This window comes from Myotis brandtii, unplaced genomic scaffold (assembly GCF_000412655.1).
Source record: "Myotis brandtii unplaced genomic scaffold, ASM41265v1 scaffold123, whole genome shotgun sequence".
Lineage (NCBI taxonomy): Eukaryota > Metazoa > Chordata > Mammalia > Chiroptera > Vespertilionidae > Myotis > Myotis brandtii.
Window position 1 is genome coordinate 9,225,024 of NW_005354291.1, and position 14,000 is coordinate 9,239,023.

Consider the following 14,000-nt stretch of genomic DNA (forward strand, 5'->3'; position numbering starts at 1 on the left):
GCCACCTGTGTAGAAATGCTGGACAATAACCACTTGTGAGGAAGTAGTAAATGACCAATGGCACTCAGCTGTTTCCAAAGTATTAACTGGTATGTTTCCTTTCAGTCAATGAAGAACTGTCCCAGGCTCCTGATCACCATCACCACCGCAGGGCTGCTTCTTCCCTGCACCACAGAAGGCAACACAGGTGACCTCTGGGGACTCATCGATGGCTAAAGTGCACTGAACTTCTGCTCAGAGAGTAACAGCCAATGGCTTAGCGAGCAAAGGCTAACAAACTAGAACCACTGCAAACACAGAAAGACTATTAAGATGCTCGTTCCGAACCATATTGACAAGTGGCAGCTATTATCCAAGAAGACTTCTTTGAGCCTCAGCTTACATAGCAGTTCTTCAGAGAGGACCAAGAATAGAAGCTTTTCTTGGAGGTGCTCTATGGACTGGACACCTTGCAACTTTCTACCTTTTAAAGGACTATGTCTATTCTGAAGGGCATATTTTAAAAATAAAATCCATATGACATAACCCTGTGGAAGTCCACATTATTGTAGAGGTAAAGAAACTCTGGTAGAGATCAGATAGACAGCAAAACAGGAATGCCTTGGGGGCTCCCGGGGTTCCCTGTGAGGGTTCCCACCTCCTCCTCTTGCACTTCGACAGCTGACAGCCTTTGACACCTTTTCAAGCATCATTCTGGCCCTGAGTTTGCCTTTCTCCTTTTCCCAGTTGCTTTCACAATCACATTATCAAATCACAAAACAAGTGCAGCCTTTCAATATTACACCCACGAATGCAGCTTTCAGCATGACGGGACTTGGAAATACTGGCAATTTGATGTTGGGAAAAGGAGAGCAGAGTGTTCCTGTAACTCATGAGGAGAATAATTCAAGTCTTTGCCTTTGAAACCAAAACATCAGGGAGCTATTTCTAAATGAGAGAGGTCCACATTTCCCCAACAGAATTCTCTTTCAGAGACATTGCTGAGAGAGGTAACAGTTGAAGCTATAGAACAGAGAACACAGAAAGATGGACATAATAACATAATAAAAGCCAAAGGGAAGAAAATGACTGAGGCATGGCGGGGGTGAGGGAGGTGGGGATGGGTGGGGGTGAGGAGACTCAAAGAGACAACACAGATAACTTAAACAGTTAATTCAAAGTGGTGGTTAAAATAGTGATTACTATTGTGCTTTCCAGTTTTCTAGTTAACATTAACAAAGGATGCTTAACATGTCCTAAGTGTAAGTCTGGTTATATTCCAATATTTATATATGAATCTAACAAGCTATTAGAGTGATTAACTTTATGAAACACATGAACTTGGTCACCTGTGAGAAATGCACCAATTTCCCATAGTGACATACAATCACACAAAAGATTGCATGGATGACGAAGGGAAAAAAAGCAAGAATCCACCACCAATGCTGAGTATTTTCTGCTTCTTCCCCCTCCCCTCACAAGTTCTTCATATGTATCCGGTGAGCTATTGGACTCCATTTGCACTTCTTGAAAAACATGAAATTCACCCTTTGACTGAAGACACTCATTTCCATGTTTTATTGCATCTGATTACAATGAAAATGTCTGCTGGGGCTTTCAGACTGGGGTAATATTAGAATAACAGTATCCGTGCCATATGGAAGGAATAACAATATTCTTTCAGTTCTGCGGGGATCTCTTTTTAGCCCCTGGTGGAAGTCAGCTTATGAAAATGCTTTTGGAACAGAAGGCGTGGAAGGACGCACCGTATTCCCAGCTGCCAGCCAAATCTGCAGTTCGGCCCCCAGCGTTTGTTCACCTTCTGGAAGCGAGTACTCTGGAAGCCAGACTCTTGGCTTTGGTGGATGCCACTCCAGCATCTCCGCCTTGCCAGCCACGGTGGTAACAGATGAGCTCTAAACATACATGCTTCCAATGATAAGTATAACCAAGTAGTTTAAAGCAAGACCTATTTCTTTTGTTGCTGTTGAGTAAGACGAGAGGAAGGACTTTCCAATAAAATCACGAGTAGATCTGCGAAGGTTTCTGTGTGTGGAGAGGGACAGACACATGTTAGTTTTCCCAAGTCCAGGGTTTCACTACAATCTGCTTGTAGACACTGCTACTCAATTTGACAAAACCTCTACAGAGCACAGCCAACCAGCTGCATGGCGACGCCTTTGCTCTTCACATGCTCACAGGCAGTGATCTCACTCCAGCTCACATGGCTTTGGCCCTGCATCGTGGCTGCCCTAGACCAGGCCAGCAGTCTTCCCACATTGTCCTACCTATTCTGTTCTCTCCTGTGCTCCACAGCCTTTCAGCAGGGGCCATACATGCTCTCACCTCAACAGTTCCTAATCTCACTTCAAATGTTCTCATATCTGAAAGAATTCCCAATTGTTTCCCCTACAGGAGACCTTCAATAAAACACTGTAATGGATGTTCTGAGTTTTGTTATGTTGCCATTTATTCAATGAAAATTTACCAAAGGAAAAAAATTTCCCCACAGAGCTAACCTAAGGCAGCTAATATTACCTTTCCATCTATCCTGCTGGAAACGTGGTCCTGGGATACTGCAAGCCCACACCTGTCCTTCACATCCTGAAACTGTGCATGTAGACAAAACAGAACATTAGATAAGGGCACACATTATGTGCCCTGAAATATTGCTTGCAACCCTTTTTAAAAAAAATGAAAACTTACTTATAATTAAACCGATAAGGTAACAGCCTCCAGTAGTTTCTAGATACCATTTAGTAGCAACTGGAAAAGCAGAAACAGATAAACACTTCCATATACCAAGAACCACTTTTTCTTGACATTTTGAGTACTTTGGCAAAACTGTCTCAGAAATCACAATTCATACCTGTTAAACACTTTTGAGAAATCTATTTTCTGATTTGTTTATAAAAAGTTAACATTTTCAAAGCAAAATGCGTTTGAGATTCTTGCTTTCTGACTAATTAGTATGTAACCAGGAGAGGCCTCTGAGTTTGTCAGAATTTGCACAATGACGTTCACTCTGCCAAATGAGTGACAGAATGGAGACATGTGTTCAAAAAAAATTACCTCCAGGTTGGGAATTTTAAAATATTCTTTCCATTTAATTTCTCAAATCCACATTCTGAACCCAGATTAAGAGCAGAGGTTCCTAACCTTCAATTTAGATAATAAAGACTTATGAGAATTTGACAAAAGCCAGGAATCATCTTTTATCTCTAAGAAAAATGCACATAACCATTGCTTTGCATATACTGGGGAAAAGCTTAGCTCCTTGAAATCTGCGGTTAGGAAGTCTACAACCAGAATCTTAAGGATTTGTGCCTCTTACACCAGCCAGCTCAGCTGCCTCCATAGCAGAGGAGCATAAAGGGTTCCTGACAACACGGGGCTCAGCGAAGGCAGGTCCCTTACCTCCAAAGCCAAACCTTCCCATCAGGCTTCCCAAGTCACCTCGTGACAGGAGAGAGTTCTACGATGGACAGCCCTCCCAGAACACAGCTCAGACTGGTGGTGATCTTAAACTCGCCCGTGGTGGGTTCACTTGGACATAGTCTTGTTAGTATTCATGACAATTACCATTTTGTTGAGGGCATTACTGTGCCAGGAGCTCTGCGAGGCATTTTATACATTTTTATTTCATCTGACCACCAGAATACCCCCATATTGGGTTATATTATTACCCTCACCTTATCAATGTTTAAGTGCCTTCGTTAAAGTCACATGGCTCAGTTATTCAGAGTAGGGGATTCAAACGTCTATCTGTAGGATTCCGAGGCCAGTGTGTCTGAAGCAAATGTTTTATATAACTTGAAGCTGCTATGAATCTAATTTGACATAATAAATATACATAGGTCACTATTTTTAACCCTGTGGCCAAGGGTCAGGATTTGCCAGCTGGTCATGTTCTCTTCTGGGGCCAACTCTCCGGCATGGTCTAATCCCAGCAAATACCTGAACAGTGTTGACTTCTGAAAAAACTCTTAGTGCCTCAGTGGTGACATTCACATGTCCTAATCGCTAACGCAAGTGGGTAAGCCTGCGTGGAAACTGAGCAAAGCACCATACGATGAACAATGTTTGCTCTGCAATACATGGAGAAAGGACTTGTTTAAAATTATGGGGCTTGGTGACATTTTTAGCCTTTATGATGGGATATTTTGACAAAATAATACAATGAATCCCAGCTTTAGCAATTACCAACTCATGGCCAATGCTGTTTCATTTAAACGACAACTCACTCCTTCCTATCTTCATATTATTCTTATTCCTATAGTAGCCTGACATCATATAATTTTATCCATAAATAAGGACATACTTAATGAAGTTCACACTAGGCAGTAGTTATGGCTAGCTTGTTTCATTGCCAGAGTCTTTTTTTTAAAAGATATATTTTATTGATTTTTTACAGAGAGGAATGAAGAGGGATAGAGAGTTAGAAACATCGATCAGCTGCCTCCTGCACACTCCCCACTGGGGATGTGCCCGCAACCAAGGTACATGCCCTTGACCGGAATCGAACCTGGGACCCTTGAGTCCGCAGGCTGACGCTCTATCCACTGAGCCAAACCGGTCAGGGCAATTGCCAGAGTCTTGGTGGTAATTATTGCATGGACTGTGGTCGATGCCATGAGTAATGCTACAGGATGTCATAAAGAAAAAACTACTCAAGATAGTGAAATACCAACAATCTACCAGCTCTACACATTTTTTAAAAACCTTATTTTTTATCCTGCTGTGACTGTGGAAAATGCATTTCTTTGTTTCCTATGTTCTACACAGCATGGCTAGAAGAGTTACGTAAAATAATACTTGTCAAAACCTTGTGCAACTAAAAGGAATTATTGCTTATCACCCACAAGTTATGTTGCTTTTGACTTGATATACAATTAGTACCTGGATGTCTCCCCTCGGTGAACCTTGCGGACCTCCTTTCTTCTTCTATCCTTTGGGGTTTTGAAAGCTCAGTTATAGAGATTATAACATCCTGAGAAATAGTTGGTAATAAATACAAAATATTTTAAAAAAACAACAGCCTTGCTGCTGTAGTCACAGGTGACGTTACCAGCATTGTTCCCCCACAGGTGTTGCGACCTCTCTGGGGCCCCACGCCCTGCCCATGCTGAGCTGAGCCAGCCTGAGCCCTGACTGACCTCGGCATCTCCTGTCCCACTGGAGCTGCCGCAGACACGCCTCCTGTCGCTGCACCTGTCTTCAACAGCATGGAAAGACACTGTTCAAAATCCCTGGCAAGATCACCCTCTGCTTTAAATACGAATGTTATATATATAAGCTTTCCGATGGAAAATATTTACAGAACCACCTTTGATTCCAGAATATTTCTAAGGCTCGGCTCGATTTAGTCAAAGCTGGGGTGGATTATGTAACCAGGCAGGAGGAGTCTGGCATTGTAAACATTAGGTACACAAACTTTTAACACTGCCTTGGCCACTTGAAATCAGTGATGATGGCAGCATCAAATTATCAAAGATCTGAATAACAGACTCTAAAAATGCTACATCCCACAAAATAACAGGACTTCTGACTGAAGATATCCCTTGATTTTATTTTTTTAAACCTTTATAAAAAAAGAAATGACAAGGCTAGAGAATAAACCAACTTTATTTTATAACAGTATTACAGAAAGCAAAATATCATTTAATACAACTTGCAGCTGCTATAAATCTAATCTGGCATCATAACTATACATCAGGTCAAAAGCAAAGGGAAAATGTTCCATACAGTTAATAAGTCCCTATCAGATCTCTGGTGTCAGCTTCAAACAGTCTAGTTTTCTGATGCCCATCCAAACACCACCACAGCCCTGCCCACTCCTCTCCCCTGTGCCCTCAAACCTGTGTGAATCCCACTATCTGAGAGAGACAGACCTGCTCAATAACAAAAGGTCAGTTTCACATGTACACAAGGAGGTTTAATACAAAGCAAGTGTTCTACACAAATGTCCAAATAATGGAAAGTACTGAAATTTGGACATGTTAAGAAAGAAAGCACTAATAAGGTTTTAAGCTGCCTGAATACTTCAGTAGGGGGGAAGACACCGTTGCTTCTTGCTCCTCCCTCCTGTTTCTGGAATGCTGCCGAAGCGCGTGTCTGAGAGGCGTTGGCACTGCGGTGCGGCGGGGTCTCCGAACACAGCACGTGGTCAGTGAGCTTCTGCATAATTCTCCAGTCTGGAGTCTCTGACTTTCTACTAACAGTAAAAAGTCACAGGACTGGAAAGTCAAAAGGGATCCCATAAAAGATATTCCCAATGAATTTCTAAAACATTAGAAAGTTTTTGAGATGTAAGAAATGCTTTTAATCCGTACTAATATTTTCTCATACAGTGTATTCACTGCAATTCGAAAACTGTAAATATTTGCTGTAATTGGTGGGAGTTCAGTGGGAATGGGAAGGAGAGAAGACGCTACCTAAGTCAGTCACAGCGTTTTCTTTCCGCACAACAGCACCTGTTCCAGTGAACAGCACCTCACCAGCCGGGCTGGCTTTGTTCACTATCATTGGATCATTTGAGTCATAAAAAGCAGGTAGTTGTACACAAAGTAAACAGGAAACAAAACTCCCTAATTAAAATAAAAAAGGAAGAAAGAACCAAGATTACTTAGGAGTGGTTATAAAACAAAACAATATATTAAAATGCGAGGGAACAGAGTAGACCAGAGCTGTTAAGGTAGGGTTTGTTGTTGGCATTTTAACACTTCAGGCTTCTGGTCATTGTTACCAGTCGTAAATTCGCAGGAGTAGTGGTGTGGCATTAAGACTTGAAACAGTCAAAATTCTTCAGGTTCACAAAGTTGAATGTTGTTTAATAAATGGATTTCTAGGAGGAAAAGAGACAAGGCTTAAATATTCAAAGACAGAGGCTTTCAGGAAAAAAATTGTAGGTAACATTCATAAAATTCCAAATCAAGGAAACCACAGTGACTATCTGATTGGTTCTACAGTAAATAATGTTTGCCAGGAGCCATACATGAGACCCTATTCCACCCTTGAGGGCCTTAAATTAAAGTATCTTGAGAACTGACAAGCATATTAGAAACAACTGGCTAGTAAGAATAAACCAAAAGCAAGTAAATTATAAAACACAGGTAATTCATACAGTAAAAATATAAAAAAGAAACCAATATAGGTTTTAAAAGTAGATCCAAGTACAGAAGAAAAACAAAAGTCAATTTTGAATTCACTGAAATGAACAGAAAGGGTACTTTACTTCAGGTGTGGAGAATGGAATGGAGGAAAGAGGCCCGGAAGTGAGAAAGTGCCGAGTATTACGATGGGTGTACAGATGTACGGGAGGGTGGGCAGGAATGAACGTGAGGAACAGGACAGTGAAGAAATGGACGTTACTGAAGCTAAGTAACGGCATGGTGAGTAACTGAAGGTAAGGTAAAAAACATTAAGTACATGTTTTAATACCAGACTGAGAAATATGAACTTGAACTAACAGACAAAGAATAAGTTCAGAAAGAGCATTCAATAAAAAGATCAACTGCCAATCTACTGCAATGATGCGGACTGGAGTGTGAGAGGAGGGACGACAGAGCAGAGCCGGGGCTGGCCAGCTCAAAGGGGGCATGAGAGGAGGCTGGGTGTGACTCTCCTCTGGTTCTGAGGAAGGTCCGACATAGCCTGAGATTTACATTTTGACAACATCACTGTGGCTTCAGTATGATGAACAGACTAGAGGTGGAGGGGAGTGAAGACGGGAACACCAGTCTGAGGCCACTCAGCAGCCCAGGCTGCACGAGGAAGCTGGCACAGGTCAGGGATGGCTGCTGGAACCAAGGACCCAGACAACAGAAATCAGGTGGAAGACACTAGGAAGGCAGTACCAGAGAGTACTTTCAGGTTTGGAGTCCTGAACCTCAAAAACAGAGGTAGAATAAGAGGCTTACAGCCTGGGTGAGGTCTTAGAGCTAGAGATACAGATTTGTCAGCACAAAGGAACAAGTGAAACCAACAGATAGAATTAGTCTCATGTAAGTATAACAGAAAAATGAGAGAAAGAAGTCTTGGGAGCCCACAATGAAAGGTAAGTAGGTCGAAGAGAGGACTAAAATAGGAATGGACAGGGAGGCAGACAAAAAATAAGGATGGTGCATTGTCCCTTAAAGAGAAAGTTTTAAGAAGACAACTTTTTATTTTGTATTTCAGCTTGATTGTAAGTTTTGGTAAAACATAGGTAATTACAGAGGATGGTCGAGAGATAATTAAGGACCTTTCCAAGACACACTGGTCCCAAATTAAGTCCTGTTTTAATGAAAAATCTCCCCACTGTTTAGATGTACCACAGGTATTATAGCCTCTGATTATTCAGGACAGATTGATTAATCAAATTCATTTTATTCCACCCCGTTGTCTGCTTTGGGCTATTTCATTACTCATTAGTACTTGTGCTTGATTCTAGGCAGTGAAAAATCAATGGAGAAAACACAAAGTTGTCTTTTTTAGATTAGTAATTATGAAAAGAAATGTGGGGGGTGGTGAGAGGGAATGGATAAAACTACCCATTGGATTTGGAAGTTATTTGTGACCTTCAGTCACACTATCTAGCTATCCTTTTTCTTTATGGGCTGTTAGCTATCTCTGTTTTCTTTGCTTAGTAAACATGCATCGTTGTTGAACTCAGCTGCCACTGTGCCTAGCTTCTGATATGGAAAATGAACCCCTGAGGTTACAGTGCCTGGAAACCTACAGAGAGAAAGAGGTTGAGGATTCTGTTCTCCATTTCCTTTAGGCTCCATGTCACTTTATTTCACTGAATATGTTTTCACCAAAAATTAAAATTTGAATTTTTAAAATGAAGTGAAAATTAAACTTGTTTAAAAGTCATTAAATGAACAGGAATCAAGGAGTATGTAGGAATTGAATGAAAGAGATCTTGATTTCAAAGAGCTTCAACATTTATTGAAATATATGTAGAGAAAAAGACATAGTCACCCATGTAAAGTCAAGTATCATTTACTTTCATTTATTCATAATCAAACCACTAGAAAGTAAAATAAATCAATTTTTCTGAGAAATAATATAAATGATCATCCAAATAGCTTTCAGAATCAAAAAATTATAGTTATTATAACTTACTGCTAAACACATTTTTCTTGTTCTTTTAAAAAGCAGTATATTGAGTATAACTCTGAGTTAATTAGATATTTAATGTTTCAGAATCCCCAGTTCCTATTGTCCTAGATGCATAAGGAATAACTTAAATGAATTTTTTTAATTTACATGTCCACTCATCTTTCTGACTGCTTTTTGCACTTGAACACATATAGAAATGTATTTCCAAGTAAACATCTAACATTTGAGCTGGGAAGAAGCAAAGATAAGGATGAAATAGCATTAGCCATTTTAATTTCCGTGGTTTTTTTTTTGCATGTAGCTGTGAGAAATAAAAACTTAATGTTTGGCCATTCTTAAGACTACATTTGGGTCTAAATGATTTATCACATAGCCCAATAAAAGTGAAAACTAGCAACTGGTTCTTCATGTGCAAGCTGTAAAGTTTTAAGGATTCTTTTCTTTTTTTAAAGCTTAAATTCTACTCATATTCATAGAATTCTTGATATCATTATACAAATTGACAGGAATTAATTACTGGCATTAATTCAACCTGCTTTCACTTTTGACAACATCATAACATTCATACCTGGGGTTTGGATAAGACCATAGCTGTTAAGTATATGGGTTATACTTTATGTATCAGAATTTTGGTCAAGCAAAAAAACAAACAAACAAACAAACAAAAAAAACCCTCAAACCACTGTTTTCATGCTTCAGTTTCCCATCCTTAGACTATACAATGTCAGTGAACATTTCTAACTACTATACTCACATTCCATAGCCTGTGTCTCCCTCTGTTGGCCAATGTGAGAATTGGTTTCACAAATTTGTAATTAGGTAGCTATTTCTTTCAACTAATCACAGGTCTAATTCTATGTCCAAACTCTTCATGGAGACATGCCTGTTACCTACTTTGCATTAAGTCCTCATAGAGGGTGCAGAGTGTTTTTACCTTCCGCAGTGTGCCGTGATGAGCAGTGGGAAATCAGTCAAGTAAGCACAGAAGTTCTAACCTCATCTGAAAAGCACAATCTCCATTTCCAGACACAAGGGGTTCACATCGTGCATCTCAATCTTGAGCACACTCTACTCCAGAAATTGATTCAGTGAGTTGCAAATGTGCCCTTTTAAAAAAGCATTTGATCCAAACCACTGGAAACACTGGCTTTTAATAGTAAAGACTCATTGATTTCTTCAGGCCAAATTTCAATGGGTTTTCTTTAAAGCTGACAGTTGTTTTTCTATTAGAATCTTTATGCCTGACACATTGATGTGACTCTACCTAAGGAATTACTACCGCCCAGCAACTTTAGAAAACCCTGTCAATTTCACCTCATTTTGAAACATGATTGTTTTATACAATTTGGTTTGACTTGTTGTTCACTTAGCTTTATATCATAGCTGCAACCTCAGAAACATTTTGTACAAAAATAAATGTTTCTAAAATGAGTCCTGTGTCAAGAACATTGGTGGGAGTTATTATTTGAAAGTTTCTAATCATGAATTCTTGTGAAAGCAATGCGATGTGAATTCACACTGACAGAGAGTCGGTTCTGGCCAGTCACTGAATGCATGATTTGGGTGAGAGACTCCAGCTCTCTAGGTCTCAATGTCCTCATCTACATCATAGTAAGAACTAATTCAGGTAATAAATGGCAAAGTTCTCAAATAAAGCTGGGCACAGAGTAGACACTCATTCAATCAATGTTAGCTAATATTCTTTTTATAGATTTTCATACATTGTATTTCACTCCTAGTTATGCTTTCAAATAAAATACAATTCTGCTCTGAAAGCTAGAGATGTGCAGTTCAGTTTCTCCATTAAGAATTGCCTGGAGCAGTGTAATAGTTCCCCACAGGGTACTTCATCTGATCTAGCACCCTTTCATCGATCTTACCTACTCCTGACGAATAAAACTTACCGAAGGACAGTGCTCCTCCCAAACTCAAATCCCCAGTGCAGATGCGCTGCAGAGCGAAGTCTAAACTAAGGTTCTAACACGGAATGGAAGACCCTCTGCAATTTGCTTTTGACAAATCTTTCTAGGTCTGCTGGGAACTCCACACAAAGCTACGGTGCAGGAATTGCTCTTCCTGATATCCATCCCAATGTTTTTTACAGGTTCTTTCCTCTCTCCCCATATGTTCAAACCCTCTCCAGCGCCCTGCACAGGGAGCTTTCCTGCCACTGTGGCAGGGAGATCTTCTGATCTGCAAACCCAAACAGCCCCTTCTGTCAACCTGCATAGCTCTTCATTCAGGTTTCTCTCGAAAACTATGAATTTGTGCTCTTCCTGATATCCATCCCAATGTTTTTTACAGGTTCTTTCCTCTCTCCCCATATGTTCAAACCCTCTCCAGCGCCCTGCACAGGGAGCTTTCCTGACACTGTGGCAGGGAGATCTTCTGATCTGCAAACCCAAACAGCCCCTTCTGTCAACCTGCATAGCTCTTCATTCAGGTTTCTCTCGAAAACTATGAATTTTTTACCCTATATGCCATTTATATACACATTCCTATACTTTTGATTTTTTTATACTAACTGTAATAGTCCCTTGAACATGTATGTCCACAATATATACTAATGAATCTATGAGCTACAGCAATAGGGACTAATCTTCAAGGTGAGCAGAGAACAGAGGCTTGGGGAGGAAAAAACAGAACTGCACTATGTCTCTGGGAAGAAAGCACTACTGCCTGTCTTCACCATTACTTTCATCTGCCGATTTAAGTGGAAAATTCTGGGTTCATTTTTCTGAATAACTGTCTCTGTGAAACCCCAGGAGGACTCTTACTTCTTCAGAAATACTGGTTTTCCCAAACGTCTGAAGCTTTTACAGAGATTTCTAAGAGTAGTTATTATCTGGCCGGAAAGCTAACGTAAGGTCTTCTGGTTCATTCTGCCACATTCAAATCTACTGGGAACTTGCCATGAAAGCATTTTACAAAATCTTCAAGCTCCTTTTACATAACAAATGCACTACAGTTAAGGTTCTGTTCCATATGCTTTACTCCAGCTAAGCCTTTGCAAATCCTATGTTCATAAGATAAGTAGAGATAGAAGGCATTTCTCTGTAGCATCAAATAAAAAGTGTACTTGTAAATACTAACAAAACCCTTATCTTTCAGAAAACCATCTTTGAAGCATTTATGAACAGAACTTGCTAAGTTTTCATTTAATATTTTCTTTATAGAAAGGTTAGTCAGAATCAAAAGAATTCATCTTTATCCTCAATTCTCTGACTTATTAGTTTACCTTTTTTTCTTACATCTTCAAAATCCAGTATGTTATTTTATATTGGAAGCACATCTCCACTTAGAACAGGCACATTTCAAATGCCCAACAGCCCAGTAGTACTGGCTACCACACTGAACAGAACAGGTCTAGATTCCCACTGGCTCTAATGCTAGCTGAACTATTTTGATGCATGAGTTAAATAAACATGGGGCTAACATGTCCTTGGAATGTAATCCTCACGAGGACTGGAGCATCTTAAAAACACACACACATACATATACACACAAACTTATTAGTTGCCATAGCAAAATTCCCTCCTATTGCCTCACACAAATTTACATGTTCAAAAAATAGTACCTGGGATGTTGAACATCAGAGAAGTTCTTGAGACTAATGAAGTTATATTTAGCTCCACGCATGGATGATATTTCATGACTCTTGAGTGTAATTACCTATGGCAAATGACTTTAATCTCTAGGATTCTGTTTCCTCATAAAAGAGGGCGCGGTGAGAAGATTATATATTAAATTATATATTCTTTATAACCACTACCTCTACCCACCTCAGAGGCCAGGTGGGTAACAGACTAGTAGGGAGACCAGGTACCAACGACCTCAACATAAAAGATGCTGGCGACTTGGAGTGCTCCTCCCTGTCTAAGGGTGGCAGCCCCTACTAGCCACAGGAGCCGTGAGAGAAAGCAGGCACAATGTTAGAGCTTCCAACGTTTCTAAATGACTTAAGCATTAATAATTAATTCAAACTCTAAAAAATACTGCTTTGTCCAAAAAAGAAAATTCCAGATATGGCCTGCATGCATTCCCTTTGTAGATTTTGTCTTGCCCTTCTCCCCCTTGTTTTATTAACCCTAAATACTAATGAAAAAGTGGGGGAAACATGCAGCGTTTGTATGGGATTAATAACCTTAACAAATTTATAAGAGAGAAAAGATAATAAACATCTGAATAGGAAAACAGACAAAGGACACAAACTGGAAATTCAGAGAGATGCAATGTGGGTGTGTATGTGTCTGTGTATTTCAACCTCACTAGCAATAAAAAAAAACCCAATTAAAAATGCTCTTTCCCCACAATTTAAAAAGAAGAGGGAAATACTCTTTCCTCACCAGATTGGCAGATTTTTTTAAACTGTATAATCTTGAGTGCTGACAAGAGCATGGGGAACAGGGACACTCATAAACTGCTAGTGGGAGTCTAGCTGTAGAACCTTTAAGGGAAACATTTATCAATATGTCAAAAACCCTCGGTGACACACCTACTCTAATTTTAGAAAATACTTGCCCTGGAGAAACAATGAATTTAATGTACAAAAATGTAAACACAAGTATGATATTTGTAGGTGTATCTATAATTGTGAAAACTGAGGAATAAACTAAATAACCATTAGTAAAGGTTAAGTAAACCATCAAGCATCCATTCAACAGCTGTTGAAAAAGGATGAGGTAATGACAAGGAAATTTATCTACAATGTACTGTTAAGTGGGGGGTGGGGGAAAGCAAGATAAATATAGAGTTGACAGTCCCAGCCTACATAAATTGAGGTGTGAGTGCGTGTGTGAGTGTATGTGTTCACACATACGCACTGTGAAAAGGAATTAGCTCTCTCTAGGAGCAAAGAAATTATGGATCACTTACACTTTCAACTGCCTTTTCCTTTTTAAAAACTATAACCTCCT

At 39.8% G+C, this 14,000-nt stretch overlaps 1 protein-coding gene and 1 long non-coding RNA gene across 20 annotated transcripts in view; both read right to left on the reverse strand.

The window, feature by feature from the left end:
- Window positions 1-1,534: 1,534 nt before the first annotated feature.
- Window positions 1,535-4,352, reverse strand: LOC106724857. Its single transcript, XR_001360692.1, has 2 exons — window positions 2,518-4,352; window positions 1,535-2,025 (listed from the first exon to the last, which is right to left on the reverse strand). It is a non-coding gene; the product is annotated as an uncharacterized LOC106724857 (long non-coding RNA).
- Window positions 4,353-5,586: 1,234 nt separating this feature from the next.
- Window positions 5,587-14,000, reverse strand: part of EPB41L2 (erythrocyte membrane protein band 4.1-like 2) — a 146,818-nt gene continuing 138,404 nt past the window's right edge. For all 19 annotated transcript variants that reach the window (XM_014533804.1, XM_014533803.1, XM_014533805.1 and 16 more), the window contains one exon: window positions 5,587-6,823. The gene's annotated coding sequence lies outside the window, so the exon portion shown is untranslated. The remainder of the gene's footprint in view (window positions 6,824-14,000) is intronic.